The 21,818-nt window shown below is 38.0% G+C and overlaps 1 protein-coding gene and 1 long non-coding RNA gene across 3 annotated transcripts in view; one reads left to right on the top strand and one right to left on the bottom strand.

Annotated features, from left to right (window-relative positions):
• The window catches only part of TAFA2 (TAFA chemokine like family member 2), a 587,396-nt gene that overhangs the window by 161,106 nt on the left and 404,472 nt on the right, over positions 1-21,818 (top strand). The window lies entirely within an intron of this gene.
• Positions 16,970-20,153, bottom strand: LOC309609609. The gene is made up of 2 exons (XR_014233515.1): positions 17,422-20,153; positions 16,970-17,099 (listed from the first exon to the last, which is right to left on the bottom strand). It is a non-coding gene; the product is annotated as an uncharacterized lncRNA (long non-coding RNA).

Here is a 21,818-nt window from a genome sequence, read left to right as displayed (position 1 = left end):
TATAAGAGCACTTAGTGGAAAATTACTGTGTATAGGTAGAAAGTTCATTAAATAGTTTGAACTATGTGTCTGGGATGCATTATCAGCCAGATATATGTTCTAACTATAGGACTGATTGGGAATTTTGGTAAATTGACTCATTTAACTTATCTCTGCTGTACGGTTAGTCTTTTGTAGGGTAACATGCATTATTTAGATGAATGCAAAACTCCCCTTTGTTATCAACGTAATACATTTTTAATGGCTAATGATTGTATAGATAATCTCACATGGGGAGCAAAACGTTTCCCTTTGGTTATCATTATAAATTTACTTCTGAACAAATTAAAAATGAAATCATCATCCCTGTCAGCAATGGGCAAGAAAACAAAGGCCTATTAACAATTTGCTTTTCCCTTGGTGAAATATATTATCAATAATCATGGTAGTTCATAATGCATGTGGTTTGGCATGATATATTAATTTGTGTGATTTTATGGTGTAGAAACCATTTCACATTTTCTTGTCTGGGGACTTGAAGTAGTCACATATCTTCTTTAACTGAGTTTGGATTATGGTAAGCACACTGAACCTGGTTGGTATAAGGACAAATAAAATTAAGAGGCTTAATTGTCACTGTTGAAAATGAGGGAAGAGACATTCCGCCCTTTTTTTACTTTAGAAAACTTGTAACTGTAGGTACTTTCTCCTCTCTGTGAAAAGTATATACATCCTTCTGAAAACTGGATGCGCCTTTCCTCAGCTTTATGACCCTGGAATATCTTCCTCGAGGACCTGGGTTCCATTCCTTTGAAATATAAACACTGAGGAATAAAGAGCCCCTATATCCCTGTGTCTCTGGCAGGGTAGGAGCCTAACTTTGGTGGGAGCGTTTCACCAAGTTGCAAAACTACCTCTTGTCATAAAGAATGAGAAGTTTGCTTCTTCTCTAGATAAAGCTAATTACCTAACACAGATGGTTCCCGCAATTACCAGGTAAATTTAAGATGAACTACATGTGACAGATTGTGCTACTAAGTCCTGTTGCTTGAGAACTAACTATTGTTTATCTTGAAATATGTATGTAATGATTTGTATGTGCTTGGCTATATAAAAGAATGAGATTTCTTCCTGTCTTTGCAATCTCCTAGCAGATTTCATGCGATGCACATTACATTCTGGTTTAATAATTCTTCAAAAATAAAAGTGTTTATTTTTTTCTCTACCACCTTTACAGAGAGGATTTCTGAGTTGGGAGAAGATTTTGTTTTTAATTACATTTCCCCAACAGTGGTCATGGACTATTGTAAAATGTAACACTTTGACCAACTTGTACTTTTAGTTGTTTTTCCTTCTTTAATCAGATGTTCAATTCAGAGAGAACCCTCTTGGCTAAAATCACTGAAGATCAATCAGTATTATGTAAAGAGCAAACAAGACTGTTGCATTAGCATTTTTTTTTTTTTTTCCCAGAAGAACAGCCAGCATTCCATATTCAACTGTGAAAGCTATTGTGAAGACAGAATTAGCTAAGTGGCACGTTTGTCAATTTTTCTTTTAATTACTACTTAATTCTCTCAATCTATTTTTAGGCTAATGTTATTCTATTAAAGTTATCACTATTCATTTTAAATATCACTTGCTTTCAGTTATATTGTTTGTAGTATCCTGCAAAATGTGAAAGTTGGCATTGCTAACTCAAAGGTGACTTGTGGCACAGGAATGATTTATACTTGTGGAATTGCAGAGATCTAAAAATAGGGCTTGATGTTGCATTAATATGTACTGTGGTATAGAGGCACAATAGGGTTAGAGAGGATAGAGTTTCATCCCTAAGTCTCAGTTTTCTTGCTTTTGTCTCCGAGTCTGAGCAGCCCTGGAAGCATTAGACATTGCTCATTTGTATCATTTCCCATCAGTGCATACCATCCTGCCCCGCCAGCTCCCAGGGGTTTACGAGGAAGCATGTAGTCTGTAAATAGCCATTCTGTACAACTCTAGTTACTATCTTAATTTGAAGATATCCTCCATCTATTGGACTGGACAATAACAGACCATTGCTGCTAGGTTCTGATGGGGTAAGTGTGCGACTTTGACCTTAGGATGAGATCAGAAATGAAGGTGTCTAGACATAACAGCAAATATTACAGATTCCAAGAAAGTGTTTCTGTAAGCGAGGTGCATGCCAGCAGTTCTGGGCAAGCAGCATTTCTGAATGAACAGCAGACATTTTGGTCAGAGTTCCCTCTGGTTTGATGCTTCTGCTTTTGTCTGTTATAAGTGTAAGATGACAGTGTTGACAGATGCTTTTCTTCAACCTTTCCAAGTATGAACTCTGTTCAGATGAGTGGAAGTCATGTAATTGAGTTCACACATCTATTGTTGACGGGGCTAGAAGTTGCATGAGCATACAGGTGTGCTGTAGAAAGAGGAATCAAGGCCAGTACCATTCAGAATATATATGGGTGCCCTAGGAATTGGGTAGTTTATCTCCTCATTGGCTGGACCGGATTGGACTGTGGATAAGACAGATAAAAGGGTGATGGAGCAGCTGTGTTCAGTATAGCCCCAGACCCTTCTTTAATGAACTCTATGAGTATTAAACATGGTAGCTATGGGTTTGTCTAAATATTATGAGTTGCTAGGTTAGTTTTTCTCTACCAGAATATATTTGATTATGTTTATTTTACTTTAAGCTGATGGCGCTGTTGGGTTCAGGCTATATTATTGGTCCCATAATAAAGGAATTGTTTAGATTTTGGAAATAGCTCTGGAGTTCTGTGAAGCTGTAGTAATTTAGAACTGTTTTGACCCTTGTTTACTAGGTAGCTCAGCTCTTGGAGTTTACTAGAAAAGATCTCAGGCATCACCATCTCAGCAATAATTTTATGTCTGTGTAATGGCTTCTGCGTTGCTGTGGTGTAACAATGTGGAACGTGATATACGAGTCACCAGCTGCCAATTTAAATACACACTGGGGAGAGTAATCTAATTTTCAGGAAGTATTAACTTGATCTTAAAGGTCACAATTAAATATCAACATTTATTAAGTTATACTTTTTGAAGAAAAAAGTCTCATGTTTTTGCAACGTGAACTGTTGCAAAGTCAAGATACTGACCAGTTTTTTTTAATGGATCTAAAAAATATTCTAAATATAAGAGTTCAAATTTAAATATTCTGAATCCAGCCCATCCCATTTTCATCCAAATAACAAACTAGTGAACCTCCCCTGATTACCTACTTTAAACTCAAAGAAAATATCATCAAAGGAGGACAAAGCACTAGTATAATGAGAGCAGAAAGGAAATTTTCCTCTTACGCACTTATAATTAATTATACGGAAAGAAGAAGCTTACTCTCTCTGGCTCTACCTCAGTCTCTTAACCAAGCAAACTCCTACTTGTCCTACAAAACCCATTAGTACAGTTTCTTTTTTTTTTTTTTTTCTGTGAATACTTCCCCACCTCCTGTACTACTCACAGGCAGAGCTGATTACTCTCCCAGCACTTTGTTCATATTTTGTTACCACTGCTATGTGTTTTAGAATTTACTTTTATATTTTCCTCTTTCCCTTGACTGTGAATTTCTTGAGGACAGGAGCTGTTCCTTACTCATTTCGATGTATCATTGTCTAATGCTAAACTTAGTATTAGATCTAGAGTAGGCACTCAATAAATATTTAATGAAAAATGAGAAGAATGAATGTGTTCTCAAACAGACTCTAAGAAATGGTCCGTCCTCACTGTGTTGAAGTAGAACTTTCTATGTAGGGGGGTGATGGTACACGTTCCTCCAATGGATTGTTCTTGTAGAAGCTGCATCTAGGGTCCTGCAGCTCATCAGCTGCAGATCAACCTTGGATCCCGCTTGCATTCTACAGCACTTTGTTTTTCAGGATAAGCACTATCTGGGCTTATGGAAGAACTAACTCTCAATCTAAGGAAATTTGATAACCAAGTATTGTACGATGACTGTGCATCTCCAGGTAAATGCAAAATATCTTCAGTGTAAGTTCAAACTCATGATAAGTGTGAGTATAGATCAGAGATGTATCAGTTCTTCTTTTTACCTTTAGACTTATTTAGGAGATGGTCTGATAATTGAGTGTCAGCCTTGGCACTGAGTGCATCAAGTTCATTGTTCAAGTATGTATTGGCTCTTGTGGACCTCGGGTGAGTATAGGCTATTGGTTAAGGAACCTAGTCTGTGGAGTGCTGGCTTCTCAAGCTGCTCTTATGTTTGAGGGATTGCTTAGAATCTTGAGGACTTTCCTGGGTCTTTGTTTATTCTGGACTGCTCTTGAAAAACAGTTGTTGTTGAATAATCTGCTACTAACCTAGGCCATTTCTGCATTGTGAGTGTTTGTGCATGTATGTCTGAGTGTCTGTGTGAGTGGGTATTGTCTTAGTTTGGGTTCCCATAACAAAATACCACAGATTGGGTAACTTCAACAACAGATATTTATTTCTCACAGTCCTGGAACCTGGAAGTCTGAGATCAGGTTGTCAGCAGGTCTGGTTCTTGGTAAGGACCCTCCTTCTGGTTCGGTGTTCTGGTGGCCACCTTACATGGCAGAGAGAGAGCAAGCTCTTGTGTTTCTTCTTGTAAGGGCACTAACCCCATTCATGAAGGCTCCACCTTCATGTCCTAATTACTTCCTAAAAGCCCCACCTCCTAATACCATCATTTTTGGGGCTAGGTTTTCAACATATGTATTGAGGGCAGGGGAACGGCACAAATAGTCAGCCCTTAACAGGTTATGTCCTAAAGTGTAACAGTTAAACAATATTCTATAGGAAACTATAGGATGTCTCTTATCATAGTGCTTAAGACCTATTTTTCTGATGTAGCTCTATCATTTACATAACTTTCCAAGCCTCATTTTCCTCAGTTTCTGTGGAGAACAAAATAGTACCTACCTTGAGGCTACTGCATGAGTTGGGCTTTGCCTGTTCCCGAGGAGCGCAGTTCATACTGTAGTCTAAGTGACTGGCCCCCCCAAAGTTTGAAGAGCACAATGTGTGCAGCCACTAGTGAAAGACCTGTGTGGTTATGACAATTAATGAGTCCCTGTACATAGAACGCTCAGCACAGCACTTTGGACATGCGCAAAATTGACGACCTCCATTGTTATGGGAAGGGTTACACTGTTCTTTTAGGAAGACCGGATAGAATAAGTGGTATGATATAGGCTATAACAAATAATATTTTAGAGTGATGCTAAAAGGTGTGTAAAGGATTGAAAATACAGTCTATTCCATCAGTTATTACTAGAGTTTATGTTTAGAAGCCAGCTTGTTTGCTAAAAATCTCAGACCAGACTGCATAAATGTATAATGACAGCCACATTTCATGTATTTGGAGGTGATTTTCTATCTCCAGTCCTGCTTTCTGAAATGTCAGTCCTTTAGGATGTAACTTTTACTAGAAGTAAGAAAATAAACTGAGGAGGCTTCTGAAACACTGGTTCAAAGATGTTACTATGAAGACGTGGAATTGACTTTCTGGGTTCTTCCAGAATTTTATGATTCTTAATAAACCTATAGTTCTTAAACAACATGATCATCTTGTTTCCCCATCCATAGCAGATTGGAAGAGCAAACTGGTAGCTGTGTGTGTGTACACACACGTGTGTGGAAAGCTATTATTAGGAATACACAATACACAGTGACAGCAAGTAGAATAATCAAAAGCTTGGCCTGGAGGGGTTAAAAAAAAAACAACAAAAAAACCCCTCCATATTGATGATTATACCTGACACATGAAGAAAATATATTCAATATTTTCTATTTTAAAAGGAAATTCATATCTAAAATTCATTCCCATTTTATGCCCACTTATTAACTCAACATGGTCTAAATGAAAAAAAAAATTTGGTAGCTAAAACAAGGCAGCATGATATGGTGATAGGACTTGGCGTTGTACTGGGCTTACATTCCGGATTCACCTCTTATGTTTAAGTGATGTGGGCAGGTTACTTAATGCTTGAGCTTCCATTTCCTTATCTACCTTCCATAAAGCAGAGGTGATAACTTCCCACCATGCAGGGGTGCTGTAAGGCTGGGATGACATCATATATGTAAAGTGCAGCCAGCAAGGACCTTGTACATCGCTACCTCTCATTCTATTATTTGCCTTCTTATCTGTTTGGTGAAATTTATGTATCTAAAACACCCCATTGTCAATGAGGTTTCACTGCATTGCTATTTCTTTGACTGAAAATTTATAATTCACATCTCAGACAACTGGTCATTGAACTTGGCAATTATACATTTTGAATGATCTAGATACTGCTGAAAGCCTGCAGGTGTGAGTCTGTAGCAAAGTGCTAGGGTGGTCTAAGTCTCAAAACTATTTATAGTTTTGTGAGGTTTCTGGAATGTTGTGACTCTCTAGTATGAAGGAGAAAGATAAATTTTATTTATTGCCTGTGTTACTGAAGTTAAGAAGACTGATCACATTCTTGTGTTAAATACACTTTTAATATAGTTTGGATATTGGTTCTGGGCTGTGTTACAATTCACTTTTTTTGTTTTTTTTTCATTTACTCTTAGGTGCTTCTTGTCATTATTATATATCTTATTGATTTGGAGGATGTTCTAGAGACATGCACTATTGATTGGGCAGTGTTTCTATATTTTGTGATTTACCAGTTTTTGCTCCTTATATCATTATTACCACTAGAATAAAATTGAAAAGACTCACAGATCCTTTTCTTTCATGGAATTTTTCAAGTATTTTATGACATGTAATCGATTAAAAATTTTATGGTAGCTGCCTAATTCCTTTAAATTTATCTAAAATATGCCATCTGCTTTGTAACCTCAAGTGATCTTATGGTTTATTAGATTCATTAAGCAAACATTTAATGTATAAATATAATTTAATAAGCTTTCCACAGGTGCTAATTGGGTTTTAATTTCTGCCACTAGAATTAAATCCAATAAAATTAAATCTCTAAGTCATAGTAATGTCTCTGAATGTTAGCTGGTCAAATATGAATTTGTATTTTGGTTCAATTTCAATTTTAATATCTATAAGTCTCTGTTGGATTCTGCTATCAGATCACTACATTAAAGAGATAATTCTTTAGCTTTGGAAGGTTATTTATAAGCCAGAACTAATTCTGTTGCAAGTGACAGAGAACTCCAACTCAGACTAGCTTAACCAAAAGAACTGAACAGCTCAAATAGTTTGGAAGAATACTGGGGTAGATCTCAGAATTGGAAGAAGAGATGCAAGAACTAGACCTTAATGAGTGGAACCAGGGACACAGTGATGGCAAAAATCTATCTGCCTAATTTTTTTTACCCATGTTTCTATTTCTTTACACATTTGTTCTATTTTGGATGGATTTTTGCCGTTTGGCAGGGGACATGGCCATTGCAGCCCAAGCTTAGCAACTCCAGTGGAACAAATTTCTTTCTCTTCATATGTCAGTACCAGGGAAGACTCTGTTTGGCCAGACCTTGGTCATGTGCTCATGGATGATGGGAAGGCTTGCTAGGCACAGGTACATTAACCTCAGTCACTCACTCTTGAACCGTACTGAAAATCTGATGAGTGTTATAGAACTCTGCAGGAAAATCTCTGTAAGCACAAATGCATCTGAGTGTTTGTGTATTCCTTCAGGGAGCTAGTTCATAGTCTCTCCTTAGAGGTTTATGGGCTTTAAGTTAAGAACCCCTGTGATAAAATGTTAAGGCAGTGTCATTCATCATTGAAATTAAATTTTGGCAAATGTTTTTATACTTCCAAAAGAGTAAATTCTTTCGGTTAAAAAAAAGTGTGTGTGTGTATGTAATATATATGTATATAATATCCAATAGAATTTTAGGAACTGTCTCCTTGTGATACAAGGGAATGTAAACACTTTGTTATCTGGGGATCAACTTCACAATCTCAAAACATCCTTAGGCTTTAATGATAAAACAACTTCCAAAAACAGTGAATACAGCTGAGAAGAGTCAGAACTTTTCTTACACTGATTATTTGATTTGCCACATGGAAGAAAAGAGGGATCCCGGTATCTCTAATAAGTTAAGCGTTTCCATAAAAAATCAGAGTGGGTATATAAGTGACTGGAGGAGAGAAGAAACTCACAGAAAAAAAAATGCAGTCCACCTGCACGACTGCAGTGCTTCTGTAATTGGCCTCCTATGTTCCACTCTTGCCTTCTTGGTTCTTTCCCAGGGAACAGACAGAGCAATCATTTAAAATATATTCAAGCAGATCATGTCAATATTGGCCAGTCCTTGTGCTGAAAATATTTACCATGATCTGGCTCCTACTTCTTTCCCCACCTCATCACCTCAGTTTTCCCTTGGCCTTTGACTGGCCTTCTTTCCATTCCTCACATGTGCCAACTGTCTTTGATCTTAGGCCTTTAACCATGTTGCACCTTATTTCTTGAATGTCTTCTCTCCACTGTTTTCCTGGCTCTCTCCTGCTTATCCTTTAGGCCTTTGTTTAATTAGTACTTCCTCAGAAAAGCCTTCTGGAACCTGAGTCACAGTGAACTCCTTTCTGTTCCTCCCCTTGATAGTACTGTATTACTGCGAGTTGTAAGAACAGATTTATTTGTTTGTTTAATCTCTCTCTCTATTTTGCGTTGTAAGCGCTATGCGATCAGGTGCCATGTTTGTTTCGTTCAGTTGGTGCCTAACACCGTCCTTGGGGCATAATTCTTACTCAATAAATTCTTTTTGAATAATTGCTGAAAAAATGGAAAGAGAAGAGTGGAGATTAGGAACAGCTGAAACAGCTGACTACGAAGCTTAGAAATAGCACGGGGGTGTAACGACAGTACACATTCTGATGGCGGAGTCAGAGAGAGAGATATGTGTACAAAGCCCGTGGAACAGCCTTGCAGTCGGGGGCGCGGGGCTGTGTGATTTCAGGCATGTGCCCCAGGAGCACATGCACAGACACACGCGCCTTCTGCCCAACAGCGCCTGCGCGAATCGGGGTGACATTTGGGAGGCCTGGCGATCAGCACTGCTTAGCAGCCTCGGGAACGGTTTGCACGCTGCCTGTGAGTGACAAGCTAAGCCATTTGTGCCTATGTGTCGACACTAGCTCTCCTGGCAGATTTGGCTTCATTTGTAACACTGAGTTGTTATTATTGAAATATTGGAAATCGCATTGTACGCTTTGGAAGTATTTTCATTAAAAATAATTTAGAGGCAAGATTTGATTGTTTACCTTCTTCTGGGAATACGTACTTATAAAAGTGGAGACTCAGTTGGTATAATCCTGGATACCTAATTTAATAAACCTCTTTTAAATAAACTTTATTCCCCTGCTTTTTCAGCTAATATTTTATATTTCCTTACCTATAAACAGGATCACATTGTGACATGCCCCCTCTCTTTTTACATTTCTTAGCTTTTTTTTTTTTTTTTAAAGAGTTTCTTTTTGATTCAGATAGAGTTGGAGCAGAGCTCCTTCACCTTCCCCTTGTTTTCTCTATAGTACTTAGGTGATTTTAGTGTTTGTATTATCAGTGATATGTGGATGCTTGACTTTAGAAAGAGCACATCTCAATCTAAGCAATATCTTTGGCATCAAGATAGGAGTCCCCAGATCCATCTGGGGACTTAGGCTGTGCTTAAAGATATTAAGAGCCCACCAGCAGATAAGATCCCCAAATAAGAGAACCAAAGTCACCCTTCTTTTGATAATGGCTTCCAAATCTTCTCATGGATGCTGGTTTCATGGTAGAGGGAAGTGGTAAGGTAAAAAGGTATTTAAGAGATATGGCAATATAGAGAGACATTTTCCTAATATGGGTCTTTGTAAAAGTTTACTCTCTGAACCAGATCTGTAATGCCCTTTCTCTTGGAGCTTTGCGTAACTGTCTCCTCTTTCAGATTTCAGTTTAAATATCGCATCCTCAGAGAGGCTTTTTCTAAGGTAGGTCAGTTCACAAAGACTGCTTCATACTTGAGGGTTGGCAAAAAAGGATTCTCATCTTTGAGCAAGCTCTTAGTTTTCTTTTGTGTTACTGTGAATGAGACAATAAGCAGTGCAGGATACACATGTATTTAACAATACAATGGTGAGGATGGATGCAGATTCTTGGAACCTCCTGTATTTTTCAGAGGCTCACCCAAAGTAGAGTAGAATGAGGTATGAAGGACCCTTAAGGTAAGAGGAATTTTTACCTTTTAACCCTTTTTAGACTAGTGTGAGAGTTGGACATATCAACTCATGGGAGTCTACCTTATTAAAAAAATGTCACTTCAACTGTGCTACTCAGATATGGATAATGGTTTCATAATTTCTTGCTGTGGCACTTCTACATCTTATTCACTGCTCTGCCATCTGGCCTTACAGGGTTTCAGTGTGTTGGGCCTGACTGTGATTCTCTAGACCTTTCCATCATCCCCTTTATGCTCTTACCACAGTGCTGTGTTTATTTCCATCATAATTCAAATAACACTCATTTATTTACTTGTTTCTTGACTGTCTACCTCTTAACTCCTGCAGGGTGGTGATTACATCCCTTCTCTCAGGTGCAGCCTCAGCACCTAGCACAATTCCTGACACTTTAAGGACCCTGCATTTCCTACCCCTATAGTATCATGCTTATGATGCCCTTGTGGTTGTATGTGTCATGAGATAGGAAAGTTTTGTAAGAGAATGCAAGGCAGACACTTTGACTACATTTATGAAGTCTGGAGCCTGGGATCTGGGGGTAGGTAAGCAGGTATAATGATATTATTACAAACATCTTTAACATTTGGAAGGCCAGGCGGTTAAGAAGAACTTGCTGATGGCTGATATTTGTTTGTTATATCTCCTCATTCCTGCAAATTTTATCACCTTCGAAACATACATTTTCCTAACTTGCCATGATAATATGGGCAGTATTCTAAGCAACATAGCATTGTATTTCAGAAAACAGGCTCTGAATTGAATTGCCTTTGTTCCTGTCCTAACTCTACCTCTTTTGAGTTATGTGATTTTTGGTGGTTTCTTAATCTCTCTGATTTCAGTTTCTCCATTTTTAAAACAAAGCTGATAATAGAATGTATTTTATAAGGTTCTTGTAAAGATGAAATTAACATGTTCATTGTGTTTAGAACAGGATCTGGAAGAGAGTAAGCATTCAATATTAGCTCATTATAAATAAATATATTATAAATAAACAAATATACTAGATAATTTGGGGATAAAATTCAGGTTTTCATTTGTTCTATTTTTCCCTATGTTATGTATCTGTTTGAAATTTTAAGAGGTAAACTAATTTCTTAAATTCTTTCTTAATAAAGCTACTTTAGTCAATGATACAGATCTTTTTAATGTTGGGAGACATAACCCTGAGAAGGATGGGGAAGGTTGGCTCTTAGGTATCTAAATTTGTAAATATCCACAGGAAAGAAATTTTAAAACACAAAAGTTTCTGAATGTATAATCAAAGTGATTGATATCTTTCAAAGTATTCACTCCAGGAGGCTGCAAACATTTCAACCCTGCTGAAATTGCTCAATACATGTTAAAATCCTTTCCTTTTTCAGACTCACCTTCAGAGCAAACCTGACAATCTTTACAAGGACATCTGCCTTTTTATTTTGTAGCTAAATCTTGTTTTAGATTCGAGATAGTATTACTCAGTTTTATTCACCTGATTGATTGGCCCTGACACCAAATAATTTTCGTTATTTAAAAAAAAAAAAAAAAATCCACCCTCAAAGTATGAACATGTTGTCCTCTGAGGATAATCAAAAGAGTGTGGTTGTGACCTTTGGCGATGTTTTCAGAGGTAGAGTTCCGAAGAGATTCTGAGCCTATGGCACCATCACTGGAATATCGTGCAGCCTTGCAAGGGTATCACTTTGAGAAGAACAACACCTAGTTGCATGTATTATTTCTAGCAGTTATTATCTTTGTAGCTAAAAAATTTAGACTCCCCAGGGGGTCTGGTTAATTCTTTTAAGAAACATAACAACTTTGAAATCAAAATTTATTTGAATGTGTGAATTCTCTTAGTTTAAAAAAACCCTAGTAATGCCAATACACAATCTATTCTTGTCGTTGCATCTTACAATTAAACATTTATAATTTGAATTACTATTATCTGAGATCTTCATTTCCATCATTAATATCACCTTGATGAACCCACAGCATGCACACAAGAGGGGCTTATGTTAAAATATATATAAATGCATTCAGTCATTTCTTTTCATCTCAACACATTCCTGAAAATGATTCTATAAAGCAGATAATATTTTCCCAAAGGATTGATATTGTTGGAGGTTATGCTCCTAACCAATGACAGAGAATGAAATAAATCAGAGATGTAGCAATAATGCATTTTAAATGCAAAATTATAACAGCCAAGTCCTTTATAATATTCTAAAATAATAAAGTTGTATGCTAAATCCTATCAAATATCCATAAATATACTGGACATGTTGATTATAAAAAGGATATGAATGGACTATAAAGTTTTCATATTGCAAACAAAACCTCTATTGAAGTATAAATTTGACTGGAAACTAATGTCTGATCAATGATAAATGGTAATTATTCATTTAATTATAATAGTTTAAAAATTATATGGGGTTTGGAGGGAGATGATTTGCAAGGCCCATGTCTCTGAAATGGTCTAAGGAAATTTAAACATTATGCCTTTTCTCTCTCAATAGAGTATTCCCATAACAGGCAGAGATATAAAAAAAAAAAAATCATACCATTGACCTCAGATCCATCTCCCAAGCTACTTTAGCAGGTTTTCAATACATTTGTTAATGAAATTGATTGATTTATTAATTCATTCAAGAGATGTATATTAGACATCTACCATGTTCCAGGCCCTATTCTAGGCATCAGGTTATTAGAAGTTGGGGAGTTGAGCAGGAAACCTTAAAGGAGGCTGAGAAGGAGTGGAAAGGAAAACCAGTGGGGTTCTGGAAGTGAATTGAAGAAGATATTTGAAGGAAACTGGGCTGATTAGTCCTCATACTACTGGACACAAAAACTGACCATGGAATTTATGGAGGTGGAAGGTAATTTGTGACCTTGATAGGAGTGGTTTTGGAGGGAGTGGAAGCCCGATTGGAAAGAAAGGGAGGCTAGACATTGGAGACAGGAGTTTAAACAACTTTTTAAAAGAGGTTTGCAATAAAGGATTAGAGAGAAATGAGGTGATAAGAGATGAAGGTACAGGGGAATGAGGTCAAGAATTTTTTTTTTTTTTAATAAAATGGGAGAAGTCACAGCATGTTTGTGTGTCTATGGTAATGATCTATGAGAGGGACAGTCTGCTCATGTAAGAGCAAAGGGAGATGAGCTGGTTCAGTGCTCCTGAGTAAGTGTGAGGGGATGGGATCTAGTGCACAAACAGAGGGTTGAGCTTAACTAGGAGCACAGATGGTTCCATGTTATCAAGAAAGAAGGTAGAGTGTGTGGGTACAGATGCCAGTAGGTGGCTATTATTTATCCTTTTAAACAATTCACTGTTGTTGCCCAGTATCATACCTGATAACGATCAGCTGAAAAGAATGTGTCACTCAACTTGGCACTCTGTTGATAGCCATTAGAATGTTTTACTCTTCATTGGAAACATTTAAAAACACTTAATAACAACTCTTCAAAAGGTGCTTCAAAATCTCTTTCCTAGAGCAGGTATGAGCCAATTATGGAACAGTCTTGTGATTGAACTTATACTTTGACTTCAATCTGACAAATCATTGAATGAATATTCTTCTCCACCCCCTACCGATAGGAACATTGTAAAACACCCGGCATAAAAATGTAAGACGTGTATCTGGAGAAATGTTACATAAGGGGTTTCCATGTGTTTATGTAAGTATATATGTTATGTTAAAGGGGGAGGCACGTGTTTAATATTCTTTTACTGTATGCTAAGCATGTGCCAAGGTCTGTAATGATATTTAATGTCAAATAGACATTTACTGCCTTGAATTAAATTGAGAAATATAGATATAAATGCTACAGTTGCTTAGGAAAAGAGAAAGAATCACTGTGGACTGAAATAGTTGTGGGAAAGTTGGATGAGAAATGTAGAATTTGCACTGGGACTTCAAGCCAACTCTTTGCCTTGGCACCTGAGATAAGAAAAGGCTGTGTCTGTACCTAGCAAAATGCTTGGTGCATATTAAGTACTTAAAAATACCTGTTTGATGAATTTTGCTGCATTATGTGTGTGAATATTCAAATCTTTGGTTCAGATTTCCTAAAAGTGGGAAAACAATGGAGACTAGGCATGAATATCTATATTATGTAGTAAAGAATCCAGCTTTGCCAGCGTTATTCAGTCTTAATTATTAGAAATCAAATTTAGGCCCATGCTGGCTATGCTCTGAAGGATTTATGAGATGTTTTAACAAAAGTGGCAGATTTCTGGAAAGGACTAAAGAACCAAAGAAGAGATAACTTTGGTCATTTATCTTGATCAAACTGGGAATATTTAACCTGGAAAATGAAGGTTGCAATTGGGATTTTATCTATTCTTTAGAAAAAATATTTGTCATGTTCAAAAAAGAAAAAAAGGGAGTAATTAAGTGACTGTAGAAAAGAAACAGAGAGCAGACTAGTTTTTCAGTTGACCTTGAGGCTTTAGCACTAGAATTGATAGTGACTCTATTTCAGCCTCCAAATATTCCTCAATCGCCAAAGGAAAATGTCTTATTCACACAGTCTTGAGGCAAGCTCTTTCTCTTTCTAAATCAACAGATTGCTCAAAGTGATGCCAAATGTTGTGTTTAGAAACCTCACTATTCTTCAAACTGTAAAAGTATGCTTCTATTTTCCAAAGAAGAAACATATTTTATTTTCTGTTTTCTTTGATTTTGCAGTATAATTTTGATAACTTTGTGGTAGTTTGAACATGTTTTATTGGATTATGGCCGTATAAGTGACTGCCAGGAGATTTTAGTCAGAGTCTAATTTCCTATAGCTCATCACTTATTTGTAGAAAAAGCTTTCAATTCAGTCCACCAATTGAAATTTTTGAATAAATCCCCCGAGAGTTTACTGGACTAGAGGTTAGAGATGATTTTGAAATCATGTTAAAATTTTATCCATTAAAAAAGCCAAGATCTGAATGTGAACTGAAACCAAGGGAGACTCTAATGTTTTTTAATGTTTTTTTTTTTTTTTGGGCTGCGTTGGGTCTTTGTTGCTGCGCACAGGCTTTCTCTAGTTGCCGCGAGCAGGGGCTACTCTTCATTGCAGTTGCACAGGCTTCTCATTTGCAGTGGCTTCTCTTGCTGCGGAGCACGGGCTCTAGGCGCATGGGCTTCGGTAGTTGTGGCATGCGGGCTCAGTAGTTGTGCCTCGTGGGCTCTAGAGCACAGCCTCAGTAGTTGTGGCGCATGGACTTAGTTGCTCCGTGGCACGTGGGATCTTCCTGGACCAGGTATCGAAACCATGTCCCCTGCACTGGCAGGTGGATTTTTTTTTTTTTTTTAATAAATTTATTTATTTTATTTATTTATTTTTGGCTGTGTTGGGTCTTCGTTGCTGTGCGTGGGCTTTCTCTAGTTGCAGCGAGCCGGGGCTACTCTTTGTTGCAGTGCACGGGCTTCTCGTTGCAGTGGCTTCTCTTGCTGTGGAGCACAGGCTCTAGGCGCACGGGCTTCAGTAGTTGTGGCACACAGGCTCAGGAGATGTGGCTCGCGGGCTCTAGAGCAAGGCTCAGTAGTTGTGGCGTCCGGGCTTAGTTGCTCTGCGGCATATGGGATCTTCCCGGACCAGGGCTCAAACCCGTGTCTCCTGCACTGGCAGGTGGATTCCCAACCACTGCACCACCAGAGAAGCCCATGGCAGGTGGATTCTTAACCACTGTGCCACCAGGGAAGTCCCGAGACTCTAATGTTAAGTGAAATGAGCAGACACTGCAAGGGCCTGAAGGTAACTATGTGTGGCACATCATGTGCAGGCAACCTTGTAAGAAGTGATAATATTTAGGTAGCACATAACTCATAAAGGACAACATCGTGATGATATCCCTCTTAATATTGACTACAGGATAGAATGATGAGCGAGGTTTGATGGATCTGTGGAAATATCTGTGATTAAAGAACTCTGTTAAGAAAGTAAGGCAAATGAGGGTGGCAAGATGAATGATATTTGTATAGGCAAAAGCCTCATCAAATATGTTACCCACAGTTGTTGATCTTGGAAACCAGAAAAAATAGTGGACTTCACCTAACCTTCAATTCTAATGCCTCTTTAGCAATTACTTGTTTTAACTCTGTGGTTTTTAAAAGATCATTCTGTGAACCATATATTTTTAAAAGATTGGACCAGGTTAACAGGAATATAGAATAGATTCAATTGGCCTTAAGGGGTTCTTATTCTCTCCTGGCCACACCCTGACCCCCCCTCCCTTGTGCTCCCCCCATCCCCACCATGATGTTACAGCTGAATTTAGACTCTAGTTCAGTCCTGCTACTCTTCATATCCTGTTTGTCTCATCCTAAAGCTATCAACTGACAGAATCAATTACTGAAATTAAAGAATCGGTATTGAGTCCTTGGGCACTGCTAGTGTTCTTTCATTTAAGATAATACTGGAAATCATAGTATGTAGATGGTTCACAAAACTGAGGCTTAAAATAGGCTAGAAATTATGGGTAGCAGGGGAAGTACCACAACTCCCTTTGAAACACAGCTAATCTTTCTGTTTGCTTCTTTACCCAGATCACATTGACTGACAGTCCCTAGTCAATTATCAATCACTTTAAAGAGTATATTGGTTCATTTTGTAGTAAGAGGGTTTAATCGTAACTAACTGGCCTTCAAATATCAATAAAGGAGAATAGTTGTAGTACAAAGCTTTGGTGTTCATTTGGTTAACAGTTGTCTCAGGTTTGGTTTGGCATCCTATTTTGGCCTTGAGGAAATCTGTTGAACTTTAGAATTAAGAAGTAAACTTTAGAGAATTTTTTCATCGCTACTGCTTCTCCTTTGGATAAAGGAAAAGAAAAAGTAACACTAAATCCTTAGAATTTCTGTCTTGTTTTGTTGTGTATGTGTGTGTTTTGTGAGAAGAATAGATAACAGGTCAGCCTGGTTTTTTGCCTCAGAATGCAAAATAATAAGTCTGACCCTCACTGAGAGTATTTCAGTATTCCAGATATCCAAACCTATTTCTTTTTTTTTTTTTTTTTTTAATTTTATTTATTTATTTATTTATTTTTGGCTGTGTTGGGTCTTCGTTTCTGTGCGAGGGCTTTCTCTAGTTGTGGCAAGCGGGGGCCACTCTTCATCGCGGTGCGCGGGCCTCTCACTATCGCGGCCTCTCTTGTTGCGGAGCACAGGCTCCAATCGCGCAGGCTCAGCAATCGTGGCCCACGGGACCAGTTGCTCCGCGGCATGTGGGATCCTCCCAGACCAGGGCTCGAACCCGTGTCCCCTGCATTGGCAGGCAGATTCCCAACCACTGCACCACCAGGGAAGCCCCAAAACCTATTTCTTGACTTTCAAATTTTCCATAGGACTAACTCCATCACTTCTAATTGTTTAGATGCAAGGTGTTCTTGTGCCACTAACGTCCTTCTAAGGAAGAATTCTTATGTAGCCTTATTTCCCCACTTCTGATGTGTTTTCTAACTCAATGCCAATGCCGTCTGCTGTGGAGCAAGCAGTCTCTCTTTAGGGCTTTTTTCCCTGAGGCTTCCCCTCAGTCTTTCCTTCTATTCACTTTGTGGTATAAACCCATTGCAGGCTCCAGGTTCCAGGATACAGCTCATTCTACCAGCCTTGCCAGACCAGCGATCCTCTTCCATGATCTTTGTCTCTGCATGAGCAGAAGGGCTGGAGGCACCGTGAGAGCCACTCCTGTACATGCTACTCCTCCTGGAAATTGCTCTTTTTTCCATTTATTTTCTGGCCAGTTATTTGAGCTATCATTTAGTTGGCTGACTCAGTTGGCCTTATTTTTTTTTTTTTTCTACTGAAGTTTTGAGATGCGTACATACCTACTGAATTGAGATGGAATGAGGAACAGGGGCAGAAAGAACTCATGGATAAAACAAATGGACTTCAGAGTTCTAACTGTATTCTTTCTTCTCAGTGATACTGTTAACAGACTGAAACATCAAAACCACAAACTGCTAGTTGCTGAAGCTGAAGAGTCATCCTTGATTCTTCTTTTTTTCTTTATTCCCCATGGCTCGGGCAATTATATGATTTATTGTCCAAACTGGGATAATGTTGAGAATAAAAGAGGCACTAACTCTACAGGGCACTGGGACAACAGAAATCAGCTTTGTCCCAGGCAAACCGGGAATATACAGCTACCCTACCCATAAGTAAGTCAGCAAGATTTGTCGGCTTTACCTTCAAAACATATGTTGAATGTATTAATTTATCTCCATCTCCATGCCTATTATCTATTCTAAGCCATCACCATGTCTACTCCGTACTGTTGTAACAACTCCTAATTGATCAGCTTTGATTCTTGCCCTCTTATGATTCATTTTCTACACAGCACCCCAAGTGATCTTTTACAGACAAACTAGATCACATAATTCCCTTGCTCCAGAATCTCCCAAGGTTTCACAGTGTCCTTAGAAGAAGATTTGCACAGCTTCCGTGGCCAACAATGCCTTACATGTCTCTTGTAGGTCATCCCGTATCAATGTTCCTGGACCTCACTATTGCGCCCCCTTTCTGGTCCGTGGAATACAAAGCTCATGCCTGCTTCAGGGACTTTGCATTTGTTCTTCTCTTTGCAGGTAATGCTTGCCCCTCAGGTCTTACCTTTTTGACTCTTATCATTCAGATCTCAGAAAGACGTCACTTCCTCTGAGTACTCTAGCTCATTCTAATGCTGTCTTCACCCTTTCTCCAGTCACTCCATGATATTATGTTTCTTTATACACTTCTCAGTATCTGAAATTATCCTCTTTTTTAAAATTGTGGTAAATACACATGGCATAATATTTACGATTTTTACATGCAAAATTCAGTGGCTTTTAGGACATTCACACTGTTGTGCAAACATCACCACCGTCCATCTCCAGAACTTTTTTTCATCTTCCTAAAGTGAAACGCCATACCCGTTTTTAAAATTTTATTGAAGCATAGTTGATTTACAATGTTGTGTTAATTTCTTCTGCACAGCAAAGTGACTCAGTTATACATATGTATTTCTTTTTCATATTCTTTTTCATTATGATCTGTCACAGGGTATTGAATATAGTCTCCTGTGCTATACAGTAGGACCTTGTTGTTTATCCATCCTATATATAATAGTTTGCATCTGCTATTCCCAAACTCCCATTCCTTCCCTCCCCTCCCCTCCCTCCCCCTTGGCAACCACGACTCTGTTCTCTATATCTGTGTCTGTTTTTGTTTCATAGATATGTTGATCTGTATCGTATTTTAGATTCCACATGTAAGTGATATCATGTGATATTTGTCTCATTCTTTCTGACTTCGCTTAGTATGATAATCTCTAGGTCCACCCATGTTGCTGCAAATGACATTATTTCATTCTTTTTGACGTCTGAATATTCCATTGTGTATATATACCCCATCTTCTTTATCCATTCATCTGTTCATGGATATTTGTTTCCATGTCTTGGCTATTGTAAATAGTGCTGCTATGAACATAGAAGTGCATGTATCTTTTTTAATTATAGTTTTGTCTGGGTAAATGCCTAGGAGTGGGAGTGGGAAACTCCATACCCATTAAACCATAACTTCCTATACCTCCCTTGTCCCAGTCCCTGGCACCCACCATTTTATATTGAGTCTCGATGAGTTTGACTACTCGATGTATCGATACCTCATATAAATGAAATCATACAGTAGTTGTCCTGTTGTGATTGCTTATTTCACTTAGCATATGTTCTCAAGGTTCATCTGTATTGCAGCGTATGTCAGAATTTATTTCCTTTTTTTTTTTTTAAATTTATTTATTTATGGCTGTGTTAGGTCTTCATTTCTGTGCGAGGGCTTTCTCTAGTTGTGGCAAGCAGGGGCCACCCTTCATCGCGGTGCGCGGGCCTCTCACTATCGCGGCCTCTCTTGTTGCGGGGCACAGGCTCCAGACGCGCAGGCTCAGCAATTGTGGCTCACGTGCTCAGCTGCTCTGCAGCATGTGGGATCCTCCCAGACCAGGGCTCGAACCCATGTCCTCTGCACTGGCAGGCAGACTCCCAACCACTGCGCCACCAGGGAAGCCCTATTTCCTTTTTAAGTGTGAATAATATTCCACTGTATGTGTGTAAACCACATTTTGTTCATCCATTTGTTCATTGATGGACACTTAGTTTGCTTTCACCTTTTGGCTATTGTGAGTAATGCTGCTCTGTATACAGATATCTGTTTGAGTCCCTGCTTTCAAATCTTTTGGGTATATACTCAAATGGAATTGCTGAATCATATGATAATTCCATGTTTAAGTTTTTTAGGAACCACCATACAGTTTTCCATAGTGACTGCACTACGTTACATTCCCACCAGCAGTGAACAGGGTTTTAATTTCTCCACATCCTCACCAACACTTATTTTCTGTGTGGGTTTTGTTTGTTTATTGTTTATTTGTTTTTTTGATATTAGTCATCCTAATGGATGTAAAGTGGTATCTTATTGTAGTTTTGACTTACATTTCCCTAATGGTGAGTGATGTTGAGCATGTTTTTCATGTGCTTATTGCCCATTTGTTTATCTTTCTTACAGAAATGCCTATTTAAGTCTCCTGCCATTTTTTGATCAGTTTTTATTGTTGAGTTATAGGAGTTCTTTATATATTCTTATCAGATAGATGGTTTGCAAATATTTCTCCCATTCTATGAGTTGCCTTTTTACTCTGTTGATAGTGTCCTTCAATGTACAAAAGTTTTTAATTTTGAGGAAGTCCAAATTATCTATTTTTTCTTTTTGCTTGTGCTTTTGATATTATATACAAGAAATAATTGCCAAATCCAATGTCATGAAGTTTTCCCCTATGTTTTCTTCTAAAACTTTTATAGTTTTACCTCTTATATTTTAAATCTTTGGTCCATTTACAATTAATTTTTGCATATGGTATATAGTACCTGTTCTATATTTTGATTTCTATCACTCCCATAAAATATAAGCTCAGTGAGATTATAGATCATGCCTGGCTTGCTCTACATTGTATCCCCAGTCCTTCCATCAGAGCTTGGCACATATTAAAATGTGAAATGAATGAACAAAAGAAGACATTCACATGAAGTTTCTAAGGCAAGTAAATGTTTACTTATTAGAATCATAGAATCTTGTGCTAGCATGAGAGTTCATTTAATTTGTATTGGTCACCTTCCAGGTCAACTTTCTTCTCCTGCTCTTATTTCTTTTGTGACCATATAGCCTAGAAGTTATACTCTTGGAAGCATGGTTAATCAGACTTAATTTACCTCACTCCACTAAAACTGGGTTAAAACATAACATAGGCAGTGTAACAAACATTGAAGAGTCTTCTTTTGTCCAAAGAAGAAATGGGGGCAATGAGCTTCAGAATAGATTTTCTTTTTGATTCTTTATGTTTCATTTAAGATATCTTTTCACTTTAACTTTGGCTAGTTTATTTAACTGGGGTAATCCAGTCCTATTTATGGTTCATACCATATTATGAACCATGACCCACAATGGAGGAAATGGGCCTAAAAACTTTGGCATTCCTCTCCTTAATAATTGATTGGAAGGTAGAGAAGACTCTTCTTTCTATAATCCCTCCTTTTACCTCAAGAAAATCTGCTTATACTATTTGTGAAAGAATCTGCTGATGGAGATAGGGAGATCTGATAAAAAGACAAATCATAGTTTCCTTGACGATAGAGATTGGAGGGACTGAAGGTTGGATCTAGGGTTGCATAGCCTGGGACAGTGGC

The sequence above is a fragment of the Balaenoptera borealis genome, assembly GCF_965194805.1.
Source record: "Balaenoptera borealis genome assembly, chromosome: 13".
Classification (NCBI taxonomy): domain Eukaryota; kingdom Metazoa; phylum Chordata; class Mammalia; order Artiodactyla; family Balaenopteridae; genus Balaenoptera; species Balaenoptera borealis.
The sequence above is the reverse complement of the archived record's forward strand: the minus strand, read 5'-3'. Positions and strand labels throughout refer to the sequence as shown.